Genomic DNA, 20,397 nt, shown 5'->3' on the forward strand with positions numbered 1-20,397 from the left:
TAGACTGCCAGGATAATACCCTTGTTGTCAAATGGATTAGCGAGCTGATGAAGTCGCGTAGGTGAACGAGTGCATTGAGGAGAAAGACTACAGTGGTGCTGAAGTCGAGGGTGAGGTCTCTAGCGTGGCAACAGACTTGGGTGGGAGTGCCAAGTAATTAGAGGGAAAATCTTCCTTCAAAGGTCCTTGGGTTCAATCGAGGACGGAAGCATCAGAGATCACTTAGATCGAGTGTGAGCACGTGGTTGTGTCTCTAGCGTATGGGAGACAAGACCAAGTAGGATTGCTCAATCTCAAAGGAATCACACGCGGAGCTTGGTTTGGGCCGAGCAGTTGTTGATTAGTTATTGTTGGTACAATTAGAACTTAACCTTGGCGGGGTTGCCAAGATGATGGAACACTATTGGTGCAGTGGGAGACACGATCGATATTTTGTCTTCAAGTGGGAGATTGTTCGGATAATGGAGCCAAAGCAAGAAGCCCATGTCCTATGAAGAAAATGATTATAATACTATTTTTCCTATAAGGATTATGATATTTGGCTTCCTATAAATAGAGTGCTTTTGTTAAGGTTTTGTTCATGTGTTGTTACACATCAAAGTAGCGGCTGAATGTGTAGGTGCACGAATTTTCAGAAGGCAACAACAGTGGTATTTGGCAAAGTTTTAGAAGCGAGATCCCGGGACTGTAGAGCATCGTCTGCAACCTATTCTCGTGGTTATTTGGTGAGCTTTTTCATTATTGATTCTTAGGATTATATTGTTGTAGTTCTTTGGCAATGACATTCCTATTTCTCCTTGGTCATTAATGTTTGTCATGTTGTTAAAAATATCAACGATCTCATTAACTAACTTTTCTAACAATAAGCCATTGGCTGCAATGTTCAATATCATTCTCGATGAACGATCCAATCCTCTATAAAATGGCTCAATCTGCACATGCGGGCAATCCATGGCTTGGACATCTTCTGAGTAACTCTTTGAAACGTTCCCAAGCTTCTTGAACTGCTTCGTTCTCCTTTTGTCGAAAAGACACAATGTCTTCCCGAAGGTCTGCGTTCCTTGTCAATGTATGGTACTTTGCCATGAATTTCTCCGTCAGTTCCGCCCACGTGGTGATAGAATTTGGTTCTAGCGCGTTTAGCCAAGTTCTTGCATTGTCCCTGAGAGAAAAAGGAAGCATTTTTAGTCTTAGTGCATCTTCAGAGACACCAGGAAGTTGAAATGCATTAGTTATTTCAATAAAAGATTTGAGATGGGAGTAAGGATCTTCGTTAGTTAATCCTTCGAACTGGCCCATCGTCTAGAACATCTGAAACATGACTGGCTTAAGCTCGAACTGTGCGGCTTGGGGTAAAGGATCATGTTTTATGCATTTATGTCTAAGTCACATCCCATATTGATTTCCTATTATTTTACCTAACTCACCCTTCTCATGGTTGGGCTTTAGTGTACAAATTAAGTTCCCACTGGCCAAATGGAAAGAAGACGTAAAGAGTAGTGTTTAGAAACCAACCAAAAAAAGTGTCAGACGCAATTATGAGCAAAATCCCGAGCGTGTTGAAAATCAAATCATTTTGACTAAGGCATTCCACAAAGAGATTGATAACTAATTTAGAACATGATTAAAGGAAATAAAATGCATTAAAATATAAAGGAAGTATTTTTCATTGAATTAAAACGAATAAATGAGTTGTACAAGGAGTTCTAGCTTGACCCTCTTCTCTTTCGAGCGTGAGGAGCGTGTAAACTCATTAAAGAACTAAAGAAGAATAGACTAAATGAAGAAAAAAAGGTAGAACTTGAATTAAAAGCAATACGATAAGCAAAAGTATGAAAATACAAGAAAATAACAACTAAAACTTGAATCTAAAGCATTTGAACGAGTTCTACAACTAAGAAGGAATAAAATGAAGCTGAAAACGAGCTTGTAAGGGATGATTTGCTGCTGGATGAATGACTTTCTTATATAGGCCCTTGAGTTGGTTGAACCTCCCACCATTTTAGGTGAAAATGAGTTGAGATTCACCTAACAACCTCTTCTTGACTTGGACTCACGGTTGTAGCTTTATACAAACACATTGGAAATGTCCTCCTTGCCTTTCATTAATCAAAACACACGTTTTGGCAAAGTTGGGAAAATGCCCCTAAATTGCGCCAGGCACAATTTCCTGCCGAATTTGGAAAACTGTTACTTTCTTCTACCTTTGACCATGTTTTTCTCATTTTTTTCCTAAAGTACCATATATTGTAATTTATCCAGAAATGTTCTATTTATATTATACTTTAAGAATATGCAATTCTTTTTTACAAATAATGATGGCGAAGGTTCAAAATCGTGGTCAAACAGGCCTACCAACACATATTTCTGCAACAAAAAGTCGACTTTAACAGTAAGTCACAGTTAGGGTGAACTAGTATAAATCTCGTGTCGTTTACTGCACTTTCCCTATATTTCTTCTATTGTATGATTGACTTAGTTTTCACTCAGGAATTGTGGAAAGGGGAAAATATTCTTGGTAAGTTTTTTTCCCAACAAAGTTGTCTCTTCTATTAAAATAAATTAATTAAAAAAAAATATGAGTGATTTTTAATTAGAATTAATATTGAAGTTTCAAAAAAATCTCAAAAAATTTTGTAAAGAACTACTACGAAGTCTTTCTTATGTTTTCATATATTTTAGTTAGATTGCTTGGTTCAACTTTTAGTTTTTCTATCAATTTTCATATATTTTAGTTAGATTGCTTCGTTCAACTTTTAGTTTTTCTATCAATGTAATGTTAATAATTTCAATTTCATAGAATATTTGATTACTGTAAATTATTTCCCTCTCTTTCCTCACTCGTTTTCTTCTTTTTGTTTATTTTTTTTTTTTTGACATTTTATACCCTATGTAATTTTTTTTATTGTCATTATTGGTTAAATCAAATAATAAAATACCAAACTTTTAAAAATCGAAATAATTAAAAATATGATATAAATTGTAAATTATAAATATATCGTGCTTTATATTATATTTGGATTTGAGTGGATTTAATTATATTATTTTTTGTAAATCTTTAAACTTTATACTACTTTTAAAAATACATATGCTATTTATGTAAATGCCTTTTTTTAGTAAAATAAAATTATAAATTCATGTGCACGTACTACTCACAAGTATATTATAAAAAGTAATGTAATACATATTTCTTATATGTTTGGACCACAGACTTTGCAAACAATATGAAGTATTTTATATAGGCATAATTCTACTGCATTTTTTTGTACGGACAATTCTATTTGCACATTCTAATACATTTATGAAGGCATAATTATTTCTATTTCTTGGATTTTTCCATAGCCAGTCTTTGCTTGTGGCTTTGAGAGGGCAATTTGACATTAGTGGCCATTCTACTTGCTTGGAGGAACCTAATAACATACCAACCGAAGTCAATTTGCCATCATTCGAGTCCAAACTGAGCCGAATACTCGAAGGCATGATGGTTATTGTGCCAACCTTCTCCAAGTACAAGCAAACCCACCAACCTAAAAAGAAAGACAAAATTTATAGTCACAATGACCCTTGATCATTTAAATTATCTTTCACTTGACATATCAGATGTAGCTCACCAATTATTTCTAGACAAATCGCCAGTTTTCCATCGTTGCTTTCCCCACCTATGACATACTGAGTTCACCATAAATGTTAGGTGTAAATACGTTATAGTCCTCACACACTGCATGACAAAGAATATGATAGGTCCTATTCAAACTCTATTTATACTATTAATTTTTTTTAAAAAAAATACATATTTAATTTATATAGAGAGATATTTGCTTTAATTGTAAATTCTACATATATCTACTTTTCATTGTATTATGTACTGTTAATTGAGAGAGAAAAAAAAAAATTAGAGAGTAGCTTTATTTTACCATTCCCCATATAAGAAATGGAATTCCTCCAACAGCATAAAGTAGGAATGCAAGAGCAATGGGGTGGAGAAGATACGATTTGTGAATAAATCTATAGAATGATTGCTTCTCCAAGTCGCCAACATTATTCGGTCTTCCATATTTCCCAACAATTACACAACCGCTGCTTTTTATCTCTTTGAATTCATTAAAGTACTCCGGACAAACTTTTTTAGTTAAAGCATTAGAATCAAACATCCAAGTAAAATGACTAAACCAGAATCCTTGAATAGGATTGTGTGGATCTTTTTCTGTATCAACAAATTGATGGTGACTCCTATGTGTACTCACCCAACCGATTGGATCGCCCTAAAATACATAAAATAACGAAACATTTCAAATATTTTGATAAACTAAGTTTATCAATCAATTTTAATCCATCTTGTTGTTAATATATATATCTATGGTAGGAAAAGAATAACTTGTCAAATGTCAAACCTGGAGTGCATGAACCCCACAATAAGCAAACAAGTATTCGAGCCATTTGGGAAGTTTGAAACTTCTATGTGAAAGATTTCTATGATACGAAATAGAAATACCAAAGAGACCAGTAATAATATATAATGCAAAAGTAACCCAAAATGCACTCCAATTAAAGTAAAATGGTGCAAAAATACAAACTACGTGAATAAAGACATAAAAACAAGTCATTTCTATGTCCATCATGGTCCATTCTCTCTTAGAAGGTTTCACCATTTCTTTAGTTCAAACTTTGCTGCTGTCTCTGTTATATATTTATAGTGAATTTTAATTCTCTAAGAATTTAAGGGAGTTTGGTTTATGATTAAAAATACAGTTTGGAGATAAATAATTTGATGGAAAACACTCAAACTGTGTTGTATTTTGTATTTTCAGAGTCTTTAAATTTATATCTTCTTATAAAAAAAAATCATTTTACTTGGTAAATTGTATCAACTTTCACCGTGAACGTCTAATTTAATCCAATGGTAGATATTGAAAAAAATAAAAATAATGACCTTCTATGATCACTAATGGGTCGTTTGCTAACTTTCTCGTTTCTTGTTTCTTATTTCCAATTTTTTTAAGAACTCTAGGTATTTTTAACCTAATTATGTTTGTTGTTTCTTTTTTTTTTGGAACATTTTCAAAATTGTATATAAATTTTGAAAACAACCAAAATAAATTTCTTCTTCTTTGTTCCTATTTCTAATTTGTTCCAAAACATAAATAAATATATTATTTCATCATACTTGAATTCACGGATGTTGGGACCGTGCAATTCATTTTTCTTCATTAAAAATTAAGAAACAGAAACAAGAAATTGCGAAACGGTGGTATGTTTATGCAAAATAAAAATCTAAATGGTTAATTCTTCCGAACTGAATCGTTCATTACAATTAAACTATGCAATTAAATAATATAGTAATATTAGTTCTCACACCAAGTAATATAGTAATATTAACATTAAATAATACTATATAGTTTTTAGTCTAAATAAACGAAGGTTCAAACCTCTAACTTTCAAAATTTCACTTGATGCCTACGAATTTATATAAGTTCAATTCGGCTATTACTTACATAATATTGAAGTTGTGAATTTAGAAGCCTTATTAACATTAATGTATATTTCAATTTTTTTGTTTTTACTGTTAATTTACGAAAACGTTGATAAATTATATACTTTAAATATATTATTGGTGTTGAGATGTGTATTTTTCCTTCTCATGTTTCTTTTTTCCTTGGATAAGTTATGGGGGGTGGAAAAATGTTCTTTAAATTAATACTAATTATGTTAATTTATTCCTTCAATAAATTAGGAATAATTTTATTGTTTTGAAATTAAATATTAAATTTAATTGTATTTATGAAATATTGGTTAACTAAATTTTAAATATCATTTAAGAAGATAACAAAACCATTAATACCATTCATTACTCAGTTTAAATTATAAATAAATACTACTAACCTAGCCACGAAATAAAAAATCTAAACTTTCCTGGTTAGATTCCATGGTGCGAGCAACCTGAACATAGCGGTGAGTTCGAATCTCCACCCCCTATACTGTATTAAAAAAAATTGTTCAAATATGACAATAATCTTACACATTTTAAAAACATTAAATGATTTTATTTTATAGAAAGAAATTTACACATTAAAATAATTAGCTTGTTCTTGTTGAGAAATAAATTAAATTAATTAGATCATTACTTAATCAACCAATAGATCATTTAATTCTTAATTAGTTTGCTTTAACAATAATCTTTTAATTAACTATTTATTACTTTCCTAATGGTTAGTGTGTTAAATCAACGGGTATGTAATTTTATGTTTACAACTTCGCTCTTCACCCATAGGAAACATTGTGCTACTTACTCTCAAGTGGCTCTATAATAAGAAGATAAGTGTTGGGATATTAGTTTTTTTTTATAATAATTTCAATAAAAACCCGAAATCTCATCAAAATCCCATTAAAATATTACCAAAAAAAGTGTTTTGATGATTCTTCTTCATTTTCTATCTCCCTGTAACTTCTCACCTACTTGTTTTTCTCTCTTCTTCATGCTACTGTAGCCTCTTTCTTTCCCTTTTTTTTTTCCAACTCAATGCAGCTCAAGTTGACAGGATAAACTTACATAATATTAACCAAAAGAAAAAAAAAACATAACTTGACATAACTAAAAGAACTAACTCACTTACTCACTTGTTCCAAATTAATCAAAACGTATACCAATATGTGATGTATTTAATCCAATGTCTCAGAACTTCTTTAATTATATCTCTTTGTAAAAATGACTACGAAAAAAAAAAAACTATAGAAACTCTATGTAAAAGTAGAAGACTAAACATTGAAAGAAATAATGGAAGAAAAAAGACCAATATAATGTTAAGCTGTGTGTGTGAGTACCTTTAAATTGTGGAAATATATATTTTTTATTGTGTAAACCTGAACTGTATAAAGTTGAAAAAAAAAACAAAGAAAATAGAAAAAGGAGGTTACAGTAGTGCATCAAGTTGAGAAAAAAAATAGAGACCAAGAAGATAGAAAAACGAGGTGAGAAGTTGTAGGGAGAGAGAAAAAAAAAAGATGAATCGTTACACACTTTTAAAAAAAATCTAAAAGAGATTTTGATGAGATTATAAGTTTTATTAAAATAATTAAAGAAAAAATAAAGAAATAGCCCTACACTTGTCTTCTACCCACCTAAGTCTAATGAGCACGGTGCTCGTTACGGCCAAGGAGTCCAAGTTTTTTTTCTAATTTTATTTTGTTTTATTTTATTTTATTTTTTATTACCTAAAAGTTGCCCTTTGACCTTTATCCCTTATATCGGGGGTATGCGCACTTCCCCCATACCCGAACATACGCAAGGAATCATGGATTGACGGGGTTAAGTTCTTTCCTAACTTTATTTTATATTTTTTCCTAACTTGATTTTAATATGACTTATGTGCAATGGTAACAAATATAATAAATTTTAGAATTCATAAAACTTTTCAACAAAAAAAAACATTTAGTAAAATTAGCAAAATAGCAACCACATTTAGTGTTTTCAAATATAACACTTTAAAACAAAAAATGGAGGTCCAATTTTAAAATAATAACTTTACCGCAATGATATATATCTGTAATGTATCTGACTACTTATATATATGTATGTGATATGCATCTAATATATTACTGATATGAGTGTCTGATGTACTTGCAATATATATATGATATACATCTAATACAATGCTCATATGAGTGTATGTGCAATACGTATGTTATATATAATTTTTTTTTTAAGAAAGTAGTTATATTAAATTAAGCTACTGGGGCATCAATTAAGGGGAAATCCCCTTGGACAGCATTCAAAAGCCAAATTGGAAAATTTGACATCCAAAAACACGTGGACGAAGAAGAACCTATACCCCATTTTGCCAAAGAGTGGGCCACTAGATTGCATGTCCTTGAAGCATGATGGAAAGAAATCGATTGAAAGGAAGAAGCTAGGGATTTCACCTCCAACACCCAGCCTAGCTCATCTCCCATGGTGGATATTTCGTCTCTGATCAACCGAATAGCTTCAAGGGAATCAGATTCCACTTCCAAATGGGTGCAGTTCACCGCTACAGCGAATTTTATGCCTTCCAAAATCCCCCAAATTTCCGCCAATAGAGGAGACAGGGGAGAAGGATGTTGAATCATTGTTGTCACAATAAGGAAACCATTTGAATCACGAAGCGCAGCTCCGATGGAAGATAAATTTGGTCTACAGGCCGCGTCGGTGTTCAATTTAAAGTAATTTTCCGCCGGAGGTCGCCATTGTTGGTGGGCTTGAGAAGTATCGATACTCCTGTTAGCGGTATGTAACTTAATCCTAGCTTGCTCATATTGGTTGAGGTAATTTAGAATTCATTCCCCTCTTATGCCAGGAGGAGAAATTTGCTTTCCATGAAGAAAAGAATTATGGTCTGTCCAGATAGTCCAACATGTAAGTGTTGCAAGATTTTGATCTTTGGATTCTAGTGTTTTCATCATAGCAAACCAATGATAAAAAAATTTGAGATCTGGATGTGCAGGAATAGGAGAAATCACTGGGAAAAGGATCCGCCAGATGGTTTTTGTGCGTTAATAGAGAAAGAGAGCATGGGTGGTACTCTCACATTTCTTGAGGCATAGAGGACAAACAGGTACAACATCCACCCCTCTAGTATATAGATTTTGAACTGTGGGAATGTGGTCATGTGCTGCCCTCCATAAAAAAATTTTAACCTTGGCTGGAACTGAGAGATCCCAAATAGATTTCCATTGATCTCCAGTATAGCCATAGCTGGTAGAAAGCATAGAAGATTTCTGATGCATAAGAAGTTTGTATCCACTTTTAACACTATACCTCGCACGTTTGTCATAATGCCATAGCCATGAGTCTTGTAAAATGCAAGGACTAATAGGAATAGAAAGGATGATTTCCTTGTCTTCAACACAGAAGAAAGATGAGACCAGGTGACTGTCCCATTCCCCTGTTTGGTTAATTAAATCTGCCACCTTAATATCAAGATCCCAGTATTAACCGAAATTGGTTTAAAAGTGGTGGGTCTTGGAAGCCATGGGTCAGAATAAGCATCCATAGATGATCCCCTTCCAACCCGAAGCCGCAATCCGCTTACAAGGAGATCTCTCCCCCAAATAAAATCTCGCCAAAAGTATGAAGAAATAGTGGTTTTTGTAACTTGTATGAAAGACGTATTTTTATAGTACTTAGCCTTGAGAACACGAGATACTAGAAGATTAGGATATTGTAGTACTCGCCAAACTTGTTTGGCCACTAGAGCTTTGTTGAAGTCTTCCAAGTCACGAAAATTTTAAACCACCATAATCCTTTGGATAGCACATTTTCTCCCAACTCATCCAGTGAAGCCTTCAGTGTTCATTCGTAGATCAACACCAAAATCGAGCAAACATTTGTGTAATATCATCACAAAAGCCTTTGGGGAGCCTGAACACACTCATAGCATAAGCAGGAATGGCCTGTCCCACGCTTTTAATGAGGACCTTTGTTCCCCCCATTGAAAATAAAGAACCTTTCCAGCCTTGAAGGGTTTTCCATATCCTCTTTAAGGAAGCACCAATCCATTCCTTTTCTCCTAGTGAAATGAGATGGCAGACCTAAATAATTCCCAAAATGATCCACCAATATAACATGGAGAATGCTTTGGAGATATTGCTGCCGAGCTGGATGGACATTAGGAGAGAAAAGGAGGGCTTCCATATGTATCCAGCAGATTACGTAATGTAAGGCACTCGGATTCTGAAGCTCTCAAGAAAATGAGGCTGTCATCTGCAAAAAGGAGGTGAGAAATGGAAGGGCCAGAGTCATCAAAAGTAATACCTGTAATGTGCCCCATCCTAGCTGCATGGTTTAATAAAGCAGAAAGACCTTCAGCACAAATAAGAAATAGATAAGGGGGAAGTGGATATTTCTGTCTGATTCATCTTGAAGAATGGAAAGAGCCTCTTGGAATGCCATTTAAAAGAACTGAGAAACGCACCGTAGAAATGCAGTGAAGGAGAAGCTGAATCCATCTCTCATCAAACCCCATCTGCCTTATCAAACATTCCAGATATAGCTATTCAACGCGATCAAATGCTTTGCTAAGGTCCAATTTAAGTGCAGCAATGCCATCTTTTCCAGACTTACAAGTTTTGATACTGTGTAGGCACTCATGCCCTATAATGATATTGTCTGATATAGCACGAGAGGGAACAAAAGCAGACGGAGCATCCGAGATTACTAAACCAATCACATTTTTTAGGCGATTTGCAATTGATTTAGAGATAATCTTATAAGAGACGTTGCACAGACTTATAGGTCAAAAATCAGATACCAACCTTGGCTGCTTCACCTTTGGAATAAGTGCAATATAAGTGGTGTTCCAAGAACGGATATCTCCCCCATTATTGAGAACATGGAGGCATGCCTCCACAGTTTTGGGACCAACTATATGCCAGTAATTCTGATAGAAAAGAGCAGGAAAACCATCTGGTCTAGGTGCTTTGGTTGGAAACATTTGCTTAATAGAGCGTTCAATTTCCTCCCTTGAAAAAGGCAGTAAAAGTCTTAAATTTATCTCTGTAGTGATTGTGGTGGGAATTAAACTCGTGATGACATCTATGCCCATAATGGATGGCTTAGAAGAAGTGAAGATGGATTGGAAATAAATCAATAAAACAGTGTTCAACCTCCTCCATGTCGTCAGTCCAGCAGCTGCTTAGATTTTCAATTCCAGAAATTGTATTAGAAGCTTTGCACATAGATGCCTTTTTATGAAACCACTTGGTATTACTATCTCCCCATTTAAGCCAATCTTCTCGAGACCGTTGCTTCCAAAAAATCTCCTCTAATTCCAGAAGGCCCGCAATATCATTCTCAAGAGCATGAATAATAGAGAAATCAAGAGGAAGGGGCCTATTATAGGCTTCCATAATGGCTGATTTCTGAACTTTTATTTGATGGAAAAGTTCCGTAATGTTTGAACGTCCCCAGCTACGGAGGACCAAAGACGAAGCATGGATACTATCGGAGAATGTATAGGCTTGATCTGAGGTGGACCATCTCCCTCAATCTGATATCAGTTGCTCACAAGCAGGATTTGAAGCCCAACATTCTTCAAAACGAAAAGGCTTGTGACATTTCTGCACGCGGGGAAGAGGAGGCCGAATATGCAAGCAGATTGCACAATGATCCGATTTGGACTAGGGGAAATGCTGTACAAAAGCCGTCGGGAAGGATGAAGAGAAAGAATCATTACATAGAAAGCGATCCAATCTTTTCCAATTCTGGTTCCCTTGCAAAACGATTATTACACCATGTATATTTAACTTCTTTGAATCCCAAATCTGTAAGAGAGCAGAAATCCATCACTCTCCTAAGAGCTGCAATTTGAGAGGAATCATAACAAGAAATGATTGAAGCTTCTTGACGCCATAAAATGGCATTAAAATCCCCTCCAATAAGCGAAGGAGAATCATCATTGTTGTAGATTTGTTTTAGTAGCTCCTAAGTCAAATGGCATTTATGAGTTATTGGGTGACCATAAAAGCCTGTAAACCACCAATATTTATCATCAAACTGAATGAAACAATCAATGTGGTTCGAGAGTAGGAACGAATAGTAACTGCAGTATTATTCTTCCAAAGCAAGCAAAGAGCACCACTAAGACCAGCACCATTAACCATTAAACAACCATGAAAATTGAGCGTGTTTTTTAATTTATTAGTTAGACGCTCATTTCATTTTGTCTCCATAAGAAATAGAACGAGGGATTTTCGTGATATAAGAAATCACTAATGACTCGGAAAGTTCGAGGATCCCCCAATCCCCGAACATTCAAGCAGATGGTTTTCATGGCGTTCGGCGAGGCTGCTCAGCAACCTTCGCCGATTGAGAATCATTGATTGGGATAGGATTCGCCATAGGAGATGGTATCTTCTGTTTCTTTCGAGGATTGAAAACCCGAGGTGGGGCCTTTCATTTTGGGCCTGCTAAGATTTTGTCTTTGCCTTTGTCAGTAATCAATGGGCTGGACGGGCCGGCCCGTGCCTTTTGTTTCCACTTCCTCACATTGCCAGAAAAATTCGGGCTGAGATCCATTGGTGTTGTGTGGGATGACTGCATTAATGGTGATTGCTATAATGCTGGAGTTGAGAGAGAATCAATGCCAGAATTAATGACTTTATTCTCCCAAAAATAACTTCCTGCTGGAATGATGGTTGAAGAGGTCCCTTTAAAGCCGCAATAAATGACTCGTTTGTAGTAAAAACTCCCGATTTGGTAACTGCCTGCAAATCTGGAATTTCCGTTACAGAAGCGATGGGCAGAGCAGTTGCCGGAGAAGGCACCGGAGATAGCAGGACTTGAATTGGAAGGTTTTGAAGAGGTGTCAGAGCTTCCATGGGAATCACCCACATTTTGCCTGGTAGAGGAAATAGGATGTTTGAAAACGCCTTGATATTGAAGCCAGGCCCCGTATTGGTGCTTAGAACGAGTAGAAGATTGCCCTGCATTAGAAAAGTAACCATCACATTCTTTAAGAACATGATTTAATTTACCACAGTGATAACAGAAGTCTGGCAATCGTTCGTATTGGATTGGAATCCAAGCTCCACCCATAGGACCATCCAAATTTAATTTGATTCCACGACAGAGAGGCTTTGAAATATCTAAAGAAACTCGGACTCTTAAGTTGGAGCTCCAACCATCACAATCTGTAGCTTCAAAGCCACCCAAGGCATTTCCCAATCGAATAGCCAGCGACTGTGTTGAACACGCCAAAGGAAGATAAAAAAAAACGGACCCAGATGGACAAATTCGTGAAATTCAGTTCGGAAGGACAAATCATAGGTGGTGGCTGAATGATGATCACAGACTTATCAAAACTCCATGGACCAGTTTGGTAGATTCTATTTTTGTCTAGAACACGATCAAAAGTGAATAGGAAAATGTTCCACCCAATGCTTTCAACTTCAAAGGCATTGTTTTCTAGTTTCCATGCATTCCTCATCGTGTTTTTCATCACAGGGCAAGAGATGGGTCTCTTGACGAAGAGCTTGCCAACCAGAATCTTATCGATTTTGGAACTGATATCCACAGAAGCAGGTGCATCAACATTAATGGTAATGTTCTCTTCCTCTGCGGTGAGTTTGAAATGTTTCCATTCCTCTAACAAATCAGAGGTTGACATTGTAGAAGGAAAAGGGAGACAACACAAAACAGAATCAAACAATTCTAAAGGATCTGTCAAGACAGAGGAAAGCTCTCATTGTGAGAGATCGGCGTATTGCAGTTGTTGTAGTATGTTATATACATTTAATATATGATATACTAGTGATATACTATTGATATGGGTATTGGATATACAACTGATATAAATAAAATTTTTTATTATATTTGAAAATTTTAAAAACATGTGACATATTTTGAAATAAATAAAATATTTTGCTACCAGTATAATTTTCCTTTTATTTAATCGTTTGGATGATTTTAAGTCTTTTTTTTGCAAGGTTATGTATATTCAACTAGGAAAACTGTCGCAGAAATAGCTCAATTTATTTCCTCTATGTTTGGCGTTTTCAGGCGTTACCATTTCTTTTTCATCTACAAATATATATATATATATATATATATATATATATATATATATATTTTACAATACTTTTTCATCTACATTTGAATAATGCTTTTCGTTTTCTGCCGGCTGTAGTGAACAAATATATTTTCAGCATATTATTTCCCTCAATTTTCTTCGTTTTGTCACATTATAGGTACACTTTGTTATTCTAATATTAATTTTAATTTTAATGTCTGGATTTGATATTTTAGAAGTACTATCATGGCTGCATTTAAATTATAAAAAAATAAATAAAGTATACGCAGTGTCACAATCGCACTTTTCAAAGGACTCACAAAGCGATTGTGCGACGCTTGTTCTTGCCCACGAACAAGTCAGCCAATGAAAATCGGATAGCCGGTGGCACCACAACTATATATCGCAATCTGCACCCCCGTTTTCGAGAAAACGGTTTTGGAAAACGGGTTTAGAGAAAAAATGTTTGGAAAGCGTTTGAAGACATTTTGGAAAGCTTGTTGTATGTTTGAATGCAAGAGAATAGATTAGCAGCAAGACAAGATACAACACAAGGTAGGATGGAGACTAGGTGTACCTCTAAGGTAGATTATAAAGCATTTTGCCTTTGGCAGGCGTGAACATGCAAAGTGGCGAGGAGTCAAATAACATGCAAAAGTAAATACATGACATAAAAGTACGAGGGAAGAGGCTATCATGGGCATGCGGCCATGGGCGACATTCACTGGACGAGCATGACCATGACACGCAGCATATATCTTTTTTTTTTTTGAGTTAATATGCAGCATATATCTAAAATATACTTCATATTAATAACTTTGCATCATTCATAATAACTTTGCATCATTCATGATGGTACAAAATATACTTCATATTAATAACTTTGCATCATTCATAATGGTATAAGTTGTCCATGAAACAAATAATGAATTATTTAACATTACAACGTATATGCAACATAAATCCAAAATAGACTCCATATAAGTAACTTCAAATTATTCATTATACTGTAAGCTGTTTATGCAAAAAATTCCACAACGTCAAACCTTGGTCAAGCTCGAACTCGGTCCTTCCTCCGACTTAGAACACAACTGGAAGACCAGCACAAAAGGGCAAAATCTCTGACGCTCAAGTCAGTAAACAGCTCGGAGTAAATATTAAGTTCAAGGAGAAATTTCATACCTGATGGTAAAATGAGGTCTTCTATTTATAGGTTTAGGTCCCGACAAGGGTTGCGACAAGCGGTTACCCTAGTCGGATTTGAAGTAAGACTTGTTAGGTTGAGCAAATCGAACCCAGACAGTTTAACTTAAATAATGTCCTATTAAATAAGCAAATTCAATGAAGCAACAACTGCTACCATAGAGAAGCGGCCATAAACTGGTATGGTCTGATATTATAAATAATGACAGAGTTACCCACCTCGGAAGGTTCCGAGGTGGAGTTGCTCAAAAGTTTATCTGGGGTATACTCCCTTTGGCGAATCACAGTCCTCCACGTAGCACTCTGGTTTCCTTCCCCAAACATTGGCCCCCTTTCTGCTAGGTTTGAGCTCGATCTAGCAGAGAAGTTATTTTCCAAGAAACCATCTAACGTGGCGACTTCCGAGCTCGTGATACAAAATATTACCGTTGGAGAACCTCGGAAATGGAATCGACAAGTGTGCACATACTCAAGTGCCCCCGTCGTTCGAACTCCCTTAGGATCTGAATCGCCCTTTTTGTGACATGTGTGTGGTTGAGATTAATTTTCGATGTACTATGAATAGCCCCAAGATTCGTATCCGTTTTCTACGCTTTCTATAATATTGGAGTCCGACTTGAGCAGCTCGGAACTTACCCTAGGTTAGTCTCGCACATCTACTTTTGCTGTTTTAAGTCATGTCTAGCTCTTCTAGTTCTTCTAGCTCGTCTTGCAGTAGTTCATCCGATAGTGTAGGTCGGAGTCAGAGCCATTCACCTAAGAAGGCCGACTCTGTAGAAGAATTTGCCAGTAGGTTAGATTTCGAGCTGGAGGAAGAAATAGACAACTTTAGATTTTCCGAGGACGATGGGGATGATAGTGACACCTCCACCTCGGGTCAAGGCTTAGAGTTCCCTTCTCAAATGCCGGAGAACTATCTCGGCCCTCTTTATAAGAGGTATAGCATTTCAGACAACATTGTCTTCAGGTTTCCCAAGGAAGGGGAGCGTGTTGATGACCTCCTAGAATGGTGTGTAACTTTGTACTTGAAGATGTTCGAGTATGGCTTTCGCCTACCCGTTCATCCTTTAGTGCAAGAGTTCCTTGCCGAACTGGGCTAGCAAATGGCCCCCAACGGATGAGGTGTTGTCTTTAGCTTAGCCGTGCTATTTTGGCTAAGATGTCGTGAGGTAGACGGGCTACAACTTCTTAGGACTAACCAGCTCCAAGCTTGTTTCAAAGTCAAGCGCATCTCCAGGAAACCTGGGCGGTATTACCTGTGTACTAGGAAAGGTGCGGGAGGCATCCTCAAGGGTCCGAGCTCCATAAAGAAATGGGTCGGAAAGTGGTTCTATGCCTCTGGAGAATGGTTGGCCAAGGACGAGTCCGACCAGCCCTTCCACCTCGTCCCTTGTAGGTTTGGGAACTTAGGTAAGGATTTTAGTCTTTCTATTCTTCCGAGCCCTGCTCCTTCTCACACTCTGACCTTTGTTTTTTTTATTTGACAGTTGTCATCAAGCTTGTCCCTAAGCTTTCTCAATCAACGTTTTACATCTTGAAATTCTATAAGGATAAATTTAAGAGCAGCAAGAATATCGACACCCTCTTAACCGACAAGCTTCTTCTAGCTTCAGGACTGCTCGACTAAAATCCGCTGCTCGTTCCTTCCGAAGCTCACAGACCCAACTCTGAACTCGGTACGTTGTACTCGGACCTCCTTTTGGTGCTTTAAAATCTTTTATTATTTTGCTTAGGTTGTTTTGACTCTTTACAGCGATGGTTTGCGTATTTGCCCAAGACGTGAAGCGCAATCGCCCTCACCAGGGGGAAACCTCCAAGTCGAAGGAGGTGCTGAGCCCTACCATGGTCGACCTTTCTACCGAGGTCAAGGTGGCTGAAGCTCGCCAGGAAGCGGCCATTCCGCAGGGAGCAATAGGACCTAGAGCTCCTCAGGATTGTGAGATCCTTGACATCTCCCCTCTCAGGAAGGTTCGGAGAAGGTCTCCTTCTAAGAGGTCCAAAAAGAAGAAGAGGAAGATCACCTCTTCCGAAGACGTGGTGGAGGAGGTCCGAGCCGATGTGAGGGGGAGTTGTTTTGCTGCGCTCAATGATGATCCAGAGACAAGAATGAGCGTTACCTCGAACATTGAAATGAGGTTCAAGGTCGAACCCTCCAGTGCCGGGGCGAAGGAGAAGGTGATGGAGATGTCCAGCTCTTGCTTTGATCGTTGCTGGAGGAAGGCTTCCAAATTCGTCCAGGCTCGACCATCCAACGGCTACTGGATTACACTGCCGAGGTGAGGCATGATTTAAAGTTTTCTGGCCTCGAGAGTATTTCTTTGTCGAAGCACTATCTAACTTACTCAACTTTGTCCTTAGGCTCACGTCGCTGCCTGCCATGCGGCAGTGATAGTGAAGGTCGAACTAGACGGTCGTGACTGCCTCACCTTAAAGGAGCGAGAGGCTTCTTCGGCCGCGCTCGAGACTGCTGCGGCTTTATAAAGGGAGCTTGAAGAGGCCCGAGCCGAACTAAAAGACGCCCGAGCTGAGATTCAAGCCTGGAAATCCACCTCTGAAGCCGACAAGACAGAGCTCAAGAGCTCTTAGAAGGAGGTCGAGCGTCATATGAAGGTGTTCAGGGGTGCCCATGCCATGGCCAGAGGCTTGGAAAAAGAGAAGTTTGCTCTCATGAAACATAATGACCAGCTTGAGCACAACACTAGAGATGTACAGGCCGCACTAGAGAAGCTAAAGGAAGAGCTGGAGTTAGAGAAATTCAAGCTCAGCAACAGGGTGCTTCTAGAGGAGACTTTTCACCAACATCCGGACTTTGACGGATTCGCCAAAGGCTTCAGTGATGCAAGCTTCAGGTTCCTGATGAAGGGGATCAAGGAAGTGGCTCTTGAAGTCAACCTCGAACCGATCAAGCTACACTATGCTGAGAAGTGGGTGTTAGGTTCGAACAAATCTCCTGGCCTCCAGAGCTTGGTGGACCAATACTTAAAGAACCTGGACTCCGATGTCGAGGTAGATGATGGAGCAGACGAAGGCATCTCATCTCAGGAGGTCGATAGGGCGAGCCTTCCTACTGCTAAAGTAGCTTCTTCCCAAGAGGTCGGCGTGCTGGACTCACAAGAGCCTAACATTTTGGCTTCATAAGGAGAGCTCAGGTCGCACCTCGGAAGCAACTAGTTGGTGTTGCACCTCTGCTTAATAGCTTGAGGGTAAGTGCTAGTGCATACTATCACAAATAATAATCTGGAAATATTCCAAGTTCGTCTCCACGGGTACTAGTTTTCTTTTAAAATTGATTTTGTAAATTGCTTGAATGAGCAATCGGGTTTGGGATAAAAATTGGTGAAATTGTTGGGAATACGATTTAAAAACACAAAGATTAAAAAGCCAACCCCCCTACTAAGATTTAGTTCTAAAAGATGAATTACACCTATCAAGTGTGCTCATAATTAAGCTCAATCTATGCAAATTGGTTCAACTCCTATTCCATACCGCTTTTGATTTGTTGAGAAGCTTAGGCTAGTGTTCACATATGTCTATGCAACTCTAAAATCCTAAATAAGTCAAGTTTCAACTTACGTTTAACGGGTAAGAGAGCCCATGTTTAGGATCTTGTTTTAGTTCTTATTTCTAAGTAACTTCTCGTTTTACCTTTATGAGATCCATTTGACTCTAACCTTCTCAGAATTAAATTCAAAGTAATGTAATTTAAACAAGTGGCCAAAAATAAAATCAACTGGATAATTGTATCAATCAAGATAAGCAAAGAAATTGTAATATGTCATGCTCACTAATAGATGTAATTTTAAATAAATGAACTAAACCATTCGTAGGAGGGTTGAAGAAGTAATTTAGCTACTCATGGAAGTAAAGGTAATAAAAACACAAGAGAAGATAAAAAAAGAATGCATTTTAATTATATTGGAAATAAAGTACAAAATGGAACAAATTGAATTGCAATAAAATAGACAAGAGTAATTTCAGAAAAATTAATTGAAGAACAAAACTTACAAATTGAAGTTGATAACAAAGTAGAAAGGAAGAACAAAAGCATAAAAAAATGAGATGTATTGAAGTGATCCATGGAAGCTCATTTTATAAACTTGAGAGGTAACAAAATGTTGAGAAATCCATGGGAAGTTGGCAACCACTAGTAGTTGTAGAGATCTTAGGATAGGAGACCAAATCTTGGACCAATTGCTTGGTCAAATGTGGTTATTCACGTTTTGATAATCTGGGCATCAAATGTGGCTAAAGCATTGTGAAGCTGGAACTTTCAAAGCAATTTGGCTGGCGCCTTCCTTGAGTAAGCTGGACATTCTAGGCATACGATGTGCTTGACGCATTATGATCATCAATCTTCACTTTTCCTTACAAAATAAATATATTTACACAAATTAGCCTTCATTTCCCTACAACTGAATTCTCAAGTCCTTAATCACAAAATATGCACATTTTCCCTAAATTATATGTTTGAACATACATTTTTCATCCCAAATAACCATCAACTAAGCACGCAAAACTACCCATTTTAGCCTTTAATCAACGCTTATCAGTCGGCCCTCGCTCTTGGTTTTCCCACTTTTTCTTCAATTCCCAATGATGTAATTTTGGCGAGTTTTGAGGCCTATAAACCTCAGCTCAGACTTTTGAAAGTTAATGAAATCAATTTCTTTTACATTGCCCCTCTAAATCTGTCAACTTAGAGGTTCGGTTTTTATTTTAGCACATCGTACTTCGAACTTCATAAGTTCAAAGGTTTTGAGTTTTTTTTTTCTTCAATCTTTCATTCGTCGCACCTCGAACTCGAAGGTTTGACTTTTATAATACTTTTAGTTCGTACCTTTACTACTTCACAAGTTCAAATTGTGGAAGGTACCTGGCCCCCATTTAATTTCACATCGAACTTGTGATATTTAGGAGATGAAATTAAATAACACGGAGACCTTTATCAGGGCTAATCCTTGAAAATTTATACAAGTCCAAATAACTTTTAACTATTTTGACATTTCAAGGATAGTGGCGCTTTAGGTGCTCTGCTTTCCACGGATGTAAGAGTAGTTTTCCTTCGAGATCGGTCAGCATATACGTTCCAGGCCGAACTATGCCCTTGACTTTGAATGGTCCTTCCCAACTTAGCTCCAACGTATCAACGTGCTTTTGCACTTTTCGAAGGATTAGATGTCCAACCTGGAAACTCCGAGGTCTAACTCTGGAGTTATAATGCCTGGCCATTCAATTATGATGCTCTGCTAGACGCAGTTGGGCCGCTTCTCTTTTCTCGTCGAGAAGGTCGAGGTTGAAGAGCAGCTCTTCCTCGTTCCTTACTTGTTGATAATATCCAACTCTTTCCGTAGGCATTCTCATCTCCACTGGCACAACGGTCTCGAAACCGAAGGCCATGGAGAATTGTGTCTCGCCCGTAGACTCGCGAAGAGTAGTTCGATAAGACCAGAGAACTTCAGGTAGCTTCTCGGCCCACTTGCCTTTCCTTGCATCTAATCTCAGCTTGAGACCACACTTAATGATTTGGTTAATGGCCTCCACCTGTCCATTGACTTTGGGGTGAGCCGGGGACAAGCTGAGATGACTGATTCCGAGCTTCTTGCAAAAGTCCTTGAACTTTGCATTATCGAATTGTTTGCCATTATCTGTCACG

The 20,397-nt window shown here is 37.2% G+C and overlaps 1 long non-coding RNA gene and 1 pseudogene across 1 annotated transcript; one reads left to right on the forward strand and one right to left on the reverse strand.

Moving 5' to 3' along the window:
* Positions 1-3,271: 3,271 nt before the first annotated feature.
* Positions 3,272-4,664, reverse strand: LOC111025266 (palmitoyl-monogalactosyldiacylglycerol delta-7 desaturase, chloroplastic-like; annotated as a pseudogene).
* Positions 4,665-7,834: 3,170 nt separating this feature from the next.
* Positions 7,835-13,402, forward strand: LOC111025264 (uncharacterized). The gene is made up of 5 exons (XR_002603492.2): positions 7,835-8,260; positions 8,331-8,389; positions 8,478-8,588; positions 12,977-13,071; positions 13,145-13,402. It is a non-coding gene; the product is annotated as an uncharacterized LOC111025264 (long non-coding RNA).
* Positions 13,403-20,397: the final 6,995 nt, after the last annotated feature.

This window comes from Momordica charantia (assembly GCF_013281855.1).
Source record: "Momordica charantia cultivar OHB3-1 chromosome 7 unlocalized genomic scaffold, Mcharantia_2.0 BLBB01000007.1, whole genome shotgun sequence".
In the NCBI taxonomy this organism is placed as follows: domain Eukaryota; kingdom Viridiplantae; phylum Streptophyta; class Magnoliopsida; order Cucurbitales; family Cucurbitaceae; genus Momordica; species Momordica charantia.